General features: G+C 41.7%; 1 protein-coding gene across 1 annotated transcript in view; it reads left to right on the top strand.

The window, feature by feature from the left end:
- Positions 1-2,888: 2,888 nt before the first annotated feature.
- LOC140483669 (tubulin tyrosine ligase 3-like) overlaps positions 2,889-13,145 on the top strand; it is a 70,152-nt gene continuing 59,895 nt past the window's right edge. The window contains exons 1-3 of the mRNA XM_072582032.1: positions 2,889-3,000; positions 10,232-10,363; positions 10,868-10,977. The gene's annotated coding sequence lies outside the window, so the exon portion shown is untranslated. The remainder of the gene's footprint in view (positions 3,001-10,231; positions 10,364-10,867; positions 10,978-13,145) is intronic.

Here is a 13,145-nt window from a genome sequence, read left to right as displayed (position 1 = left end):
GCTTTAACTCTGCCTTCACTGCACTATACAGCAGTGAGTTCCACAGATTCACAACCCTCTGACAGAAGTAATTTCTCCTAATTTTAGTTTTGAACCTACCTCCTCTCACTCTATATCTTGTTCGAAACTATCCCACAAGGGGGAACATCCATTCAACGTCCATCTTATCAATCCCCTTTAAAATTTTATATACCTCAATCAGATAGCACCTCATTCTTCTGAATTCCACAAGTACAAGCCCAAGCTGTTTAACTACTCATCGTACAACAACCCTTACATCCCTGGAATCAATTTGGTGAACCTCCTGTGAATTGTCTACAATGCCACCACATCCAATCTCAAGTGAGAAGATCAAAACAGGACACAGTACTCCAGATGTGGTCTCACCAACCTTATGTAATTGTAACAACTCTACTTTTATAATCCAGTCCTTTTGCAATAAATGCTAGGATTCTAATTGCCTTTCTTATTACGTGCTGCACCTGCATACCCACTTTCTGTAATTCATGCATAAAGACGAGCAGATCCGTCTGCACTGATGCACTTTGTATTTGCTTCCCATTTAGAAAATAACTTGCCTTTTTTATTTTTCTGGCCAAAATGGATAACCACATACTTATGCACTTTTAAATCCATTTGCCAGACTCTGGCCCATTCTCCTAACTTATCAATATCCATCTGTAAACTCTTTATCTCTTCGTCTCAGCCTGCTTTCCCACCTATTTTAGTGTCATCTGCGAATTTTGCTACGTTACACTCTGTACCTGCTTGCAGATCATTTATATAGATTGTGAACAGTTAGATTCGATTCCCTACAGTGTGGAAACAGGCCCTTCGGCCCAACCAGTCCACACCGACCCTCCGAAAAGTAACTCACCCAGACCCATTGAGTGAGTTGTATTGCACTGATATATATGTAAGTGGTACTGCACTGATGATTTTGGATCTTGACATGAAGAAACAGCTACACTTGTTAATTATAAAATAAAGCAGTTCATCAGTTCAGGCACATTTGGAATATTTCTGAGATAAGTTATAAATTAATGCGAGTATTTCTGTAAAGATGGATCTACAAAGCATGAAAGGATTCAATCCATTGTGCATGTGTCATGTCTTGAAAGAGGTATCAAATTCATTCCATGTCCTTGTTTATTGGCTATAGCCCTGCAAAACTTCTACTTTTCAAGTGCTTACACAATTCGTCTTAAAATTATTGTTCCAATGTACGCCCACTACCTTTTCAGATTGTGCATTCCAGACCATGACAATTCACTGCATGAATAAATGTTCTGACTCTTCTCCCCAAAATATTTTATATATTTGGTTACAGTACTGAGTGACATCAAACAACATTTGTCAATCAGCAGATACACAAACCTGGTAAGGTATCTATGTAATTTACATTGCTTCCTCATTTAATAGCAGTTGTGTGAATCTAAATTTTTACATGTTCCTGCAGGAATCTAATGTCACTTACAAGAACATAGGCCAATCTGCTTGCTTTGCTCTACATTCCCATTCTTGTTTGCTGTCACTACTGTATCCTGGCAATAGTGAAACCAATAATCTTCCATTGTATTTTTTGTGTAGTCCACTTTCATCCACAATGCAGCCTTGATCATGAACGCTTGCCCTCATGCAGAGTCATACAGATGTACAGCACGGAAACAGACCCTTCGATCCAACTTGTCTATGCTGACCAGATATCTGAGTCCCATTTGCCAGCACTTCGTCTATATCCCTCTAAAGCTTTTCTATTCATATACCCATCCAGCTGCCTTTTAAATGCTGTCATTGTACCAGCCCACACCACCTCCTTTGGCAACCTATTCTATACACATATCACCCTCTGTGTGAAAAAGTTACCCCTTAGGTCACTTTTAAATGTTTTCCCTGTCACCCTAAGCTTATACCCTCCAGTTCTGGACTCCCCCACCCCAGGGAAAAGACCTTATCTATTTACTCAATCCATGCCCCTCATGATTTTATAAACCTCTATAAGGTTACCCCTTGGCTTCCGATGTTCCAGGTCAAAAAGCCCCAGCCTAGCCAGTCTCTCCCTATAGCTCATATGATGACCAATAAAGGAGGAATAAGTTAAATATTCTCCTAATCAACCTGTTCAGACATGTAATTGCACACCTCAGAAGCAAGGGGGGCGTCAACATAGATCTCCTGGCTTAGAGTTATGGACACTACCACTGCACCACAAGAATCCCAAGGAGGTGTAGTGTGCATTGTTCCAATCAGCCAACACCTGAAGTCGTCACTTGAAGCCCCCCCAGATTATGAGTAAACTAAGTAATAGTAGCAGTATTTTCCAATGGTGTTTCAGTGAGCAATGAATATTGAGCAACCTGATTTTTGTTTGCGAGAATAACATTGCCAGGCCCGGCCTGGAGGGGGGTAGTGCAATTGTGAGATCGGTTTCCCTGCCAACGTCGTCTTTTGATTGTGGAAGAATGGCATCCACTCCTCTACGAGTAGGCGGGAGGGAGTGGGAGGAGGGGGCTGCCTTTATCATCAGCGAAGGCCTGTTGTCAGGCGCCAAATCTGTGCGAAAGGTGTTGGTCACACCTGCTCGATTCTTAAACACCTTGGGCAATAAACACTCAAACATGGACACATACCCCCAAACATATAAAACCATGACCAAAGGATGAAAGGTAAACAGGTACTTGACGTAAACAATGAATTGGCTCCTGACTGATGATGCTCTCCCGATGATGATCTTCAACAACCTGAACAAACATGGCGGCTGACGTCCCGGGCAACCGTCACCTTGGCAACTGTAAACAGACGGCTTCGGCGCCTGCGCAGTAGGCTGCAGGCTGCGGGACGGTCAGAGGAGCCCAGCTAAAGCTGCAAGGATCAAAGCAGTGAGACAAGGCAAGAGCTGACAGTGAACCTGCATCAGGAAGAGTGAGTAGCAGAGTGGAGGGGGCGCAAACACACACAAACAGCGAGGGGTAATGACAGAAGCAACGGTTGCTGTGTTGGGTGAGCGTGCATTTGACAACAAAAATATCTCAATAACACCCACTGTGTCTGTCTGGCTGTGTGTGCGCGTTCGTTGCAGTTCAGGACCAGTCCTGAAGAAGGGGTACACCCGAAACTTCAACTTCTCCACCTCCTGATGCTGCTTGGGTTGCTGTGTTCTTTCAGCCTCCTGCCTATCTACTATCTTAAATGTAGCCAGTCTACTTGCAACCTTGATGTCCAAAATGAGCTTTCAATCTCGGATTATGAGGAAATCCACCTATCTGATGACAGCTGCTTCTTCACTTCCCTAAAGGCTATGTGTTGGCTACAAGACCATTTCCAAGGATGGGGTAGAGCCGACAACTCAATAGTGAACGTGTGTTCTATCTTAAATGTTGCCAGTCTGTTTTGCAAACTTTGTGTCCGAAATGAGCTTTCACTCTTGGAGGATCATGGAATCCACCTATCTCATTGAAATAACACCACATAGGTCAGTGTTCCATCACCATGTCACCCTTTATTTACACGTGCATAGTACTTGACACTGGTCAGGCTTCCTCAGAGCCAGACCTTGGAGTGAATAGAACTTCTGTTTATGTCTGTCGACATAGGCTCCCAGATTGGACCAGATTAACAGCCCCAATCAGGGAACTCATATTCTGTGAGTTCCATTTGGCCAAATCTTGTTACAATCACGACATCCCTCTCCTTCAAAGTCTGGGAACACAGGCTGGTTCTTTTTCTTATAGCCTCTCCTAAGGCATTTTCACACTGGGTTTTGTTCCTCCAATTCAGCCTAGGATACGTGTGGTGTGTACTGGACCATAACTTGCTTCTTGGAAGGTTGTCTTGGAAGAAATTCATCATCCTCAGGTGGTAAAGCCATCGAATTCTGTCCACCTCAGAATCTGAGGTTTCTTTGACACTAGACAGATGGGAAGAACCCATGGGTTCTGACAGCCTTTCCGGGTGTTCTGAGGGGCTGGGTATGTTTTACTGCTTCCCTATTTGCGAGTTTGCAGTTTCATGTGGTCCACATGCTTGTTCAGGACTGCCTCACCTACCTGAACTTTGATTATCATGGACCTGACCTTGTGTTGACCATGCTTCATAGAAGATAGAACATTACAGTGCAGTAAGTCCCTTTGGCCCTCAATGTTGCACCACTCTGTGAAACTATTCTGATGCCCATCTAATCTACACCATTCCATTATTATCCATATGTATGTCCAATGCCCATTTAAATGCTCTTAACGTCATCAAGCCTACTACTGTTGCAGGCAGGCCATTCCAGACCCCCTACTACTCTCTGAGTAAGGAAGCTACCCGTGATATCTGTCCTAAATCTATCACCCCCCACCCCAATTTAAAGCTATGTCCCCTCTTGTTAGCCTTCACCATCCAAGGAAAAAGGCTCTCACTGTCCACCTATCCAACCCTCTGATTATCTTATATGTCTCAATTAAGTCACCTCTCAATCTTCTTATCTCCAACAAAAACAGCCTCAGTTCCCTCAGCCTTTCCTTGTAAGACCTTCATACCAGGCAACATCCTAGTAAATCTCCTCTGAACCCTTTTCAAAGCTTCCACATCCTTCCTATAATGCGGTGACCAGAACTGCACACAATACTCCAGGTGCAGCCTTACCAGTTTCTTGTACAGCTGAAGGATGGCCTTGTGGCTCTGAAACTCAATCTCCCTACCAATAAATGCCAAAACACCACATGCCTTCTTAACAACCCTATCAACCTGGGTGGCAACTTACAGGGATTTATGAAACTGGACACCGAGGTCTCTCTGTTCCTCTACGCTGCCAAGAATTTTACCATTTGCCCAGTACTCTGCATTTCTGTTCCTTCTTCCAAAGTGAACGACCTCACACTTTTCCACATTAAACTCCATTTGCCACTTCTCAGCCGAACTCTGCATCTTATCTAGGTCCCTCTGTAACCCACAACATCCTTTGGCACTATCCACAACTCTGCCTATTTAGTGTTATCCGCAAATTTTACGAACCCATCCCTCTGCACCCACATCCAGATCATTTATAAACATGACAAACAGCAGTGGCAGAAAAACAGATCCTTGCGACACACCAATGTAGTGCCTCTTACCCATGCAGGGCCATTTCCATGTTTTAGCACCAAACTTTGTCCCTTGAAGTAAACTGTCTCTCGCTTACAGGAGGCGTGTATCCGACAATGGCCTTCCTGATGCAATTTGATTCTCCACCCCAGGTCCAGGAAATCTGCTCCCCACTAGCAACTCTGCTGGTGTAATCAATTTGTTGCATAAGGGGTGGTCCGATAATCAAATAGGATCTGGGACAGTTTGGTATCAAGTGAAGAGGCAGGCTACGTCTTTAAGCCTGCCTTCAAAGTTTAGACATAAATTTGGGGGAGCTGCTGGCGATAATTGTTGTCCTTGTCGGCACTCTGGACATTCAACATGGCTATGTCTACATCCAACGCTGTAACCTCTTACAAATATCTTCATTTTGGACAGGTGTTCAGCCAGTGTCTGGCAATGATCTTTGCTCAGGACGGTCACTCTTCCTTCTCGATGATAAAATTGATCCGTTAGAATTTTCCACAGTACAGACAGATCTGGTGGACAAATACTAACGTGTGCAGCTACATCAATATAAATCCATAGCACTTAAAAGGAGTGTGAGAAGGGCTGAAAAATGGCATAGACAAATGACACCCCAAATGGCAGTCACATATATTGGTACAAACCCTTACGGGTATTAATTGTAGCATACTTCTGGGAAGCTTCATCTCACTGCAATTGCAGGTACGCATTGCTCAGGTCCAGCTTTGTGAAGGAAAACCACTGCACCAGCTTTGTGTATGTCCTCTATGTGAGGGATTGGGTATTAATCCAGCAGTTTACCATTTGTTACCATTTGACCCCTCAAAGGCGAACCGACCCATCGGGTTTCACATTTGATATAACCAATGCTACCCATTCCATAAAGTAGTTGGTTTGATAATTCCTTCACTTCCAGCCTTCTTATTTTTGCCTCTCCTTTTGCATGTTAAGTAACTGGCACTGGCAGGCCTTGCAGAATTGTGGAATTTCTTCCTGGTCAACTTGCAATCCTGAAAAACTCCAGATGTTTAATTAGGACTTTACTCAGGCAGCTATTTTTGAACTAAAAAAAGTTGAGCCATTCAAGTTGAATCTTTCTCAACAAATTTCACCCCATCAAGCTTGGGCCCAAGTCTTTTACTGCAATCAGTGGTAACTGAACCAGCTGCTTCTCATATGAGAAATTCTACCCTTAATCTGTAAAGTTTACCCAGTATAGCTTCTCAGTCTAGCCAAGGTCTTGCACAAACATAAGGGCTGGAGTCCAGATCGAATATTGTTAGAGACTGGTTCTGCAATTACCGAAACATCCATGGTGGTATCGACCTCCATGAGAACCAGGTGACCATTTAACTAAATATTTATTTTGATTGGTTCTAATTTGGATGTTGCTATGCAATTTAACTATCCTGGATACCACCCTACGAGTTCTCGTTCTCAATTTAGTGGGACCCTTTTTACTGTCTTGAGTTCACATAATAGCAGCAACTACAATGACTTGCTGTCCTGAACCCTAAACAATATGTTAACTCTTTGGCTGAGACTTGGCTTTGTTTTGGGGTTTTGCTGTGGGCTGACCTGTTCAAGATATGTCCTGAGTGAGACTATGCTATTGCTTTCAGTCAAGAGGTGTCCCTCAAGCTCAGTTGGTCTGGCGAGGATGTCCACTTCCATTGGCATACCCTATAATTCATATGCTTCACTTGCTGCATTTTCTAATGACAAAGCCAGTTGTCATTTTGAAGTGCAGTGTCTGTTTGAAGTCTAGTTGGGCTTCAGCTAATAGGTGCTTTTACATGGTTATTAATTCCACATACCAAACAGTCTGTCAACATCTCATTAAAACATGTCTCTGCCTGTCTTCTTAACCTCGTCAAAAATCAAAACAGGGATTCCCTGGTTCTTGAACTGCCAAGTAAAACACATAGTAGAGATTATTCTTAGAATTAGAGGAGGCTTGGGGCCATAATATTCCTTAACTAAATTTGTAAACTCTTGAAAGCTTTTAGCATCAGGTGATGTTAGGCTCCTAATAACCGAAAAAACGCTGCGGGGCCACAAGCTGTCAGGAGAATTATTCGTTGCTTTTCATCTGCTCCAGTCTCATTTGCCTGGAAAAATATTGCCTTTCCGCATACTGGGCCCAGCCTTTGACGGCGGGATTGAACGAGTCAAGCTTCCCAAACAATAGCATGGTGCCAGAAATGCTTACCCCAACTCAAAGACATCTGTTGCGAGCGAATTTCTTCAGGAATGTACTTTTTTTTCTCATTGCCACTGAAATATCTAGACAGAAGCTGGTATCCTGTCATCACATCACCCTTTATTTACATGTGGGTAAAAACAATGACTGCAGATTCTGGATTAGTGGTGCTGGAAGAGCACAGCAGTTCAGGCAGCATCCAACGAGCAGCGAAATCGACATTTCGGGCAAAAGCCCTTCATCAGGAATAAAGGCAGTGAGCCTGAAGCGTGGAGAGATAAGCTAGAGGAGGGTGGGGGTGGGGAGAAAGTAGCATAGAGTACAATGGGTGAGTGGGGGAGGGGATGAAGGTGATAGGTCAAGGAGGAGAGGGTGGAGTGGATAAGTGGAAAAGGAGATAGGCGGGTAGGACAAGTCCGGACAAGTCAAGGGGACAGTTACTGAGCTGGAAGTTTAAAACTAGGGTGAGGTGGGGGAAGGGGAAATGAGGAAACTGTTGAAGTCCACATTGATGCCCTGGGTTTGAAGTGTTCCGAGGCGCAAGATGAGGCGTTCTTCCTCCAGGCGTCTGGTGGTGAGGGAGCGGCGGTGAAGGAGGCCCAGGACCTCCATGTCCTCGGCAGAGTGGGAGGGGGTGTTGAAATGTTGAGCCACGGGGCGGTGTGGTTGATTGGTGCGGGTGTCCCGGAGATGTTCCCTAAAGCGCTCTGCTAGGAGGCGCCCAGTCTCCCCAATGTAGAGGAGACCGCATCGGGAGCAACGGATACAATAAATGATATTAGTGGATGTGCAAGTAAAACTTTGATGGATGTGGAAGGCTCCTTTAGGGCCTTGGATAGAGGTGAGGGAGGAGGTGTGGGCACAGGTTTTACAGTTCCTGCGGTGGCAGGGGAAAGTGCCAGGATTGGAGGGTGGGTTGTTTGGGGGCGTGGACCTGACAAGGTAGTCACGGAGGGAACTGTCTTTGCGGAAGGCGGAAAGGGGTGGGGAGGGAAATATATCCCTGGTAGTGGGGTCTGTTTGGAGGTGGCGGAAATGTCGGCGGATGATTTGGTTTATGCGAAGGTTGGTAGGGTGCAAGGTGAGCACCAGGGGCGTTCTGTCCTTGTTACGGTTGGAGGGGTGGGGTCTGAGGGCGGAGGTGCGGGATGTAGACGAGATGCGTTGGAGGGCATCTTTAACCACGTGGGAAGGGAAATTGCGGTCTCTAAAGAAGGAGGCCATCTGGTGTGTTCTGTGGTGGAACTGGTCCTCCTGGGAGCAGATCCGGCGGAGGTGGAGGAATTGGGAATACGGGATGGCATTTTTGCAAGAGGTAGGGTGGGAAGAGGTGTAATCCAGGTAGCTGTGGGAGTTGGTGGGTTTGTAAAAAATGTCAGTGTCAAGTCGGTCGTCATTAATGGAGATGGAGAGGTCCAGGAAGGGGAGGGAGGTGTCAAAGATGGTCCAGGTAAATTTAAGGTCAGGGTGGAATGTGTTTGTGAAGTTGATGAATTGCTCAACTTCCTCGCGGGAGCATGAGGTGGCGCCAATGCAGTCATCAATGTAGCAGAGGAAGAGGTGGGGAGTGGTGCCAGTGTAATTACGGAAGATCAACTGCTCTACGTAGCCAACAAAGAGACAGGCATAGCTGGGGCCCATACGTGTGCCCATGGCTTTATTTACATGTGCCTAGTACTTGACATGGATCCAGCTCCCTCACAGCCAGCTGTCAGAGTCAACAGAATCTCTGACACTTCTGTTCATATCTGTCAGATAGGACTCCTTGATTGGATCAAATTAACAGGCCTCATATTCTATGAGGTCCACCTGGCTGACTTTGTTATAATCACTACAGTCAAATCTAACAAAACCCAAAACAATATAAGCATAAAAGCCAAAGGTTTGCATGTAGTAACATTGCCCTAAGCAAATTTGAAAACCTTTGTGTTCACAGCCTTGAGTAAATGTATTAGACTGTCTGCAATGTTCAATGCAATGTGAGGTCCTCTTATCCTGAGGGCATGTTTAAAATATTGACAACAAAGTTGCTTGCCTTGTACCAGTCACAATAGGAAAGTAAGTCCTCTACAAATGTTATACATACAACTATTTGTGGTATGTGAATTCACAGTAAGTCCGTAATGTTGTTGCTCAAAATGAAAAATAATGCAGTAAAGACAACTATTATATTAATGCATAATGGTATGCATGCCAATTTTGTAACTGGATCATGTTTGGAAACAAATACTGTTGCTATTTTAAGTACAAACTCTTGTCATTGTTAGGTTTGATCTAAATATGAATTCAGTACTTGTGGACTGTGCAATGTAATTAATTAAAATACAGTTGACTGATGACAATTTAATATTTTTGCACAATCACTCAAATTATCCACTACTTTGAATTAAGAAGCATAAAGAAAACTTCAACCTGTACATTTGGTTGCAATTGTTTCAATTGTCAGATAATTTGAAAGAAGCAACTTAAAATTAAAAGTTAATTCCATGGAGTATAACTTGTTTTCATTGAATTTTCCCATAACAATGAGCTCATTCCGCGCTCTTAGTTTACTGGTGAAGTATAAAGGTTTGCAAATTGTAACATATTAATGTTATTAAAAAGTAAACCTAATATCAAAACGGCTGTTATCCACATATAGTCCAGAAGCCCAAAAGTGTAAAGTGGAAATAGGATACTAAAAGCTGAACTTGCAAGTCATGGAAACAAAATATTAAACACAAATTAAAATCAAGACAATAATAAGCAACAACAACAGTATAAAAATAAGATATGAAACAAAGGAACTAAGTACAAAGAGATAATAGAAAGAGATTAGCTTTCAACTCCCAGTAATTCCAGGACAAATCTCATGCAACATCGTGGTAATGATATAAGATATATTGTAACAAGATAGCATATAAGGTTATCAGAGACAACAAAACTAACATTCGATTCTTGTTGAATAAACAGCAACTGCAGCCAAACCTCCTGGATTCAACACACAAGATGAAACTAACTGAGAACCTGTTGGAATCAGTGATTGAAGCACATACCTTCTAGTCATTTGTACTGATTATCTTCTGAATAAACATTTATGAACAGGTAAACTTTATTCTTTCTTTTCACTGTGTTAACATTAGTGTTTACTTATTTTGTTCTTTCTGGTAAGGGAAAGCATAGTTCAGCTGCAGAGTAATTTACCAGACTATTACGCATTAGCTAGCCGGGCACTCACTCACAGGTCAGTGAGCGGGTCAGGGTTAAGGTTTCCCATCTTCACAAAAAAATACTCCAGCAATGTGAAATATTCTTTCCACAAAAGACTTAATGACACTAGAGGACAAAAAGGAATGGAATGAGAGACATCAGTAGCAAATAGGTAGGCATCAGTGTGACTGGAAAAATTCATAATGGTTGGATCAGTTTTTCCATTTAAATTTACCAGCAATATTTCAGTATATTTTTCTTTAAAATTACATCCTAATAAAACTAAATGCAATATTACTAAACATCTTAGTTACATTTGAATTTTTAAACTTGAGTTTAATTGTCTTTGTGCATATGTTTTCCTGATTCTTCTAAAACAATACACTTATATATCTGTAGGTAGCATACCAGAGAGAAGATGAACAAAAATGTTGCATCCAAATTGGATACCATCGCCATGTCCAGCTGAAAAAGGCACACACAACCAAATGTTGTGAGAACCAAGAAAGGTGATTTTTTTAAAACATAAAATGCATATTGTCAAATTCGATAGTTCTCAGGACCAAATGACTAAATTCTGACGTAGATGCTGTGAATAAAGGGATTTTACATTATGTGTAGAAGGAAATTCACTCTTGAACATAATGAATAAAAGCAAAATGCTGCAAATGCTGGAAATCTGAAAGATCAACAGAGAATGGTAGAGTTGCTCATTAGATTTGGCAGCATCTGAGGAGAGAGAAACAGAAATTAGTGTTTTGACTCTTATTCACAACTCATAACTAATACAGTATCACATTAGGGTGGCAAGGTTCCAAGGATGCTCTAAGGATGTCTATTTTCTTGGAACTCAAAACACTTACTGTACCCTTTTAGTGTTTGGAGTCCAATATGGCTTGTCTTCAGAATGTAATTGAAATGTTAACTGTGTTAGGTGCTATCAGATCTACTGAGTCTCTACAGCATTTTACTATTATTTCAGATTTCAGAAATAAAAGCATCTGCTTTTATTACTGTGCCTTGTTGTCAAAGGATGTTCTGAGATTGACAGCAATGTCACTGACGGGTCAGCCTTGAATTCCAGTCTCTTGCACATTTCTGATTTTTATTATTCCACCGTTGACAGGTATGCCCTTTACTCATAGCTTTGGAAGTTCATCCATATCCCTCTCCATTTTGAACTCCTACATAATCTCCTCATAACCTCCTTGTTTGGCAAAGCTTTTGGTCACCTGTCCTAACATTCTGCTGAATAACTCAAATTATGCTTGATAACTGTGAGGTGCCTTTGGATATTTTGCTATGTTAAAGACACTATATAAATGCAAATTTGTTGTTGTAGATTAAATCGGGTTGCTGCTCTTTGATCAGTCAATGATTTCAATGCTTAATTAACAGCAAACTCTTTTGGTAAAAGAGGAGAACCATGAAATTGGCAGCTGTTTCCATCAATTTGAAAATGATAAATGTCCTTGCCAATGCTATGGAACAAAAATACTTCAGAGAACAGAACAGTGCCCAGTTTTTAAAACGGAATATTTTTACTGTAACAAAATAAGTCACGTTCAGAAAATATGCCACAGCAGAACACAGCTACAGAAAAGCAAAAGGTTGAAGAACTACACACAAATAGATGAATGAGATCAAACCATTAGAATAAGAATGGAATTTGTAGGAGACAGTCTTATGTTTCTAATATTCTGCTTGGTTTATAGGTGCTATTCAGGTCATCTGTAAATATTTGCCGTAATGCAATAAATGTCATATTGAGTACTCAACAAAACTCTTCTAGTCAGACCAGAAAGGTAGATATCCAAATCACACCAGATTCCTTTAGGGTGAGGAACACATTCACAACAATCTTGTATGTCAGAAAGGAGGAGGGAGAGTTTACAAGTTAGTGTTTTGACATGATAAGTGGAGATCCATGTGTATTGAGAGGTGAGAAAAAATAAGATGAAATGAGAATGGGAAAATTATTAACTCAGAATCAAAATGAGGAAGAAACACTGGAAGTAACTGGTTGTTACGCAAGTTTTGATCATTTATCAGTATATTGGTTTTTTTGGTCTGTAATGATGTGGAGCAGATTGATTCAATACTTCAGTACCATGTGGAATACTAACATGAATTCTTTTGCAAAGCTTGTTATTAGCAAACCTACTGAAGTGAGGTGTAGTTAGTTACAAATTTCAAAAATTCTTGAGTTCCAATGGTAACTCTGTCCATTTTCCTCTTTGCAATTTTTTCTGTGACATTGTGCACTGTATTTTTGGTTGTTTTCACCACATTTCCTAATACCTACCTTTCTAATGAGATATTTTAGTGTCATTCAACTAATTTACAGGAAACTCAAAAAGATCTCAGCAAAACTGGAGGTAAACTTGGAACCTGATACCATACCGAACAGGATATTATAAACTATTTAGTTATGTCACCATCTCAGACACCTGGAACTGAGTCAAAATCCTCTTATTCTGCTTGATAAGTCATAACAATCTCATAGGAGTCTTAATAAGCACTATAAAAAGGGACATTTTTGCAATTGAATAAGACAAGATCTTTAGCAATTAACAAACTGAGTATAAAGGAAGAATTAGATTCCAATCCTTGGCCTGAAAATTATTCAGTTAGCTAACAACCTCAGTCTATAAGGAAGATCCATCCACCTTGATCT

The sequence above is a fragment of the Chiloscyllium punctatum genome, chromosome 12 (genome assembly GCF_047496795.1).
Source record: "Chiloscyllium punctatum isolate Juve2018m chromosome 12, sChiPun1.3, whole genome shotgun sequence".
NCBI lineage: Eukaryota > Metazoa > Chordata > Chondrichthyes > Orectolobiformes > Hemiscylliidae > Chiloscyllium > Chiloscyllium punctatum.
This window is presented reverse-complemented; position numbering and strand designations above follow the sequence as displayed.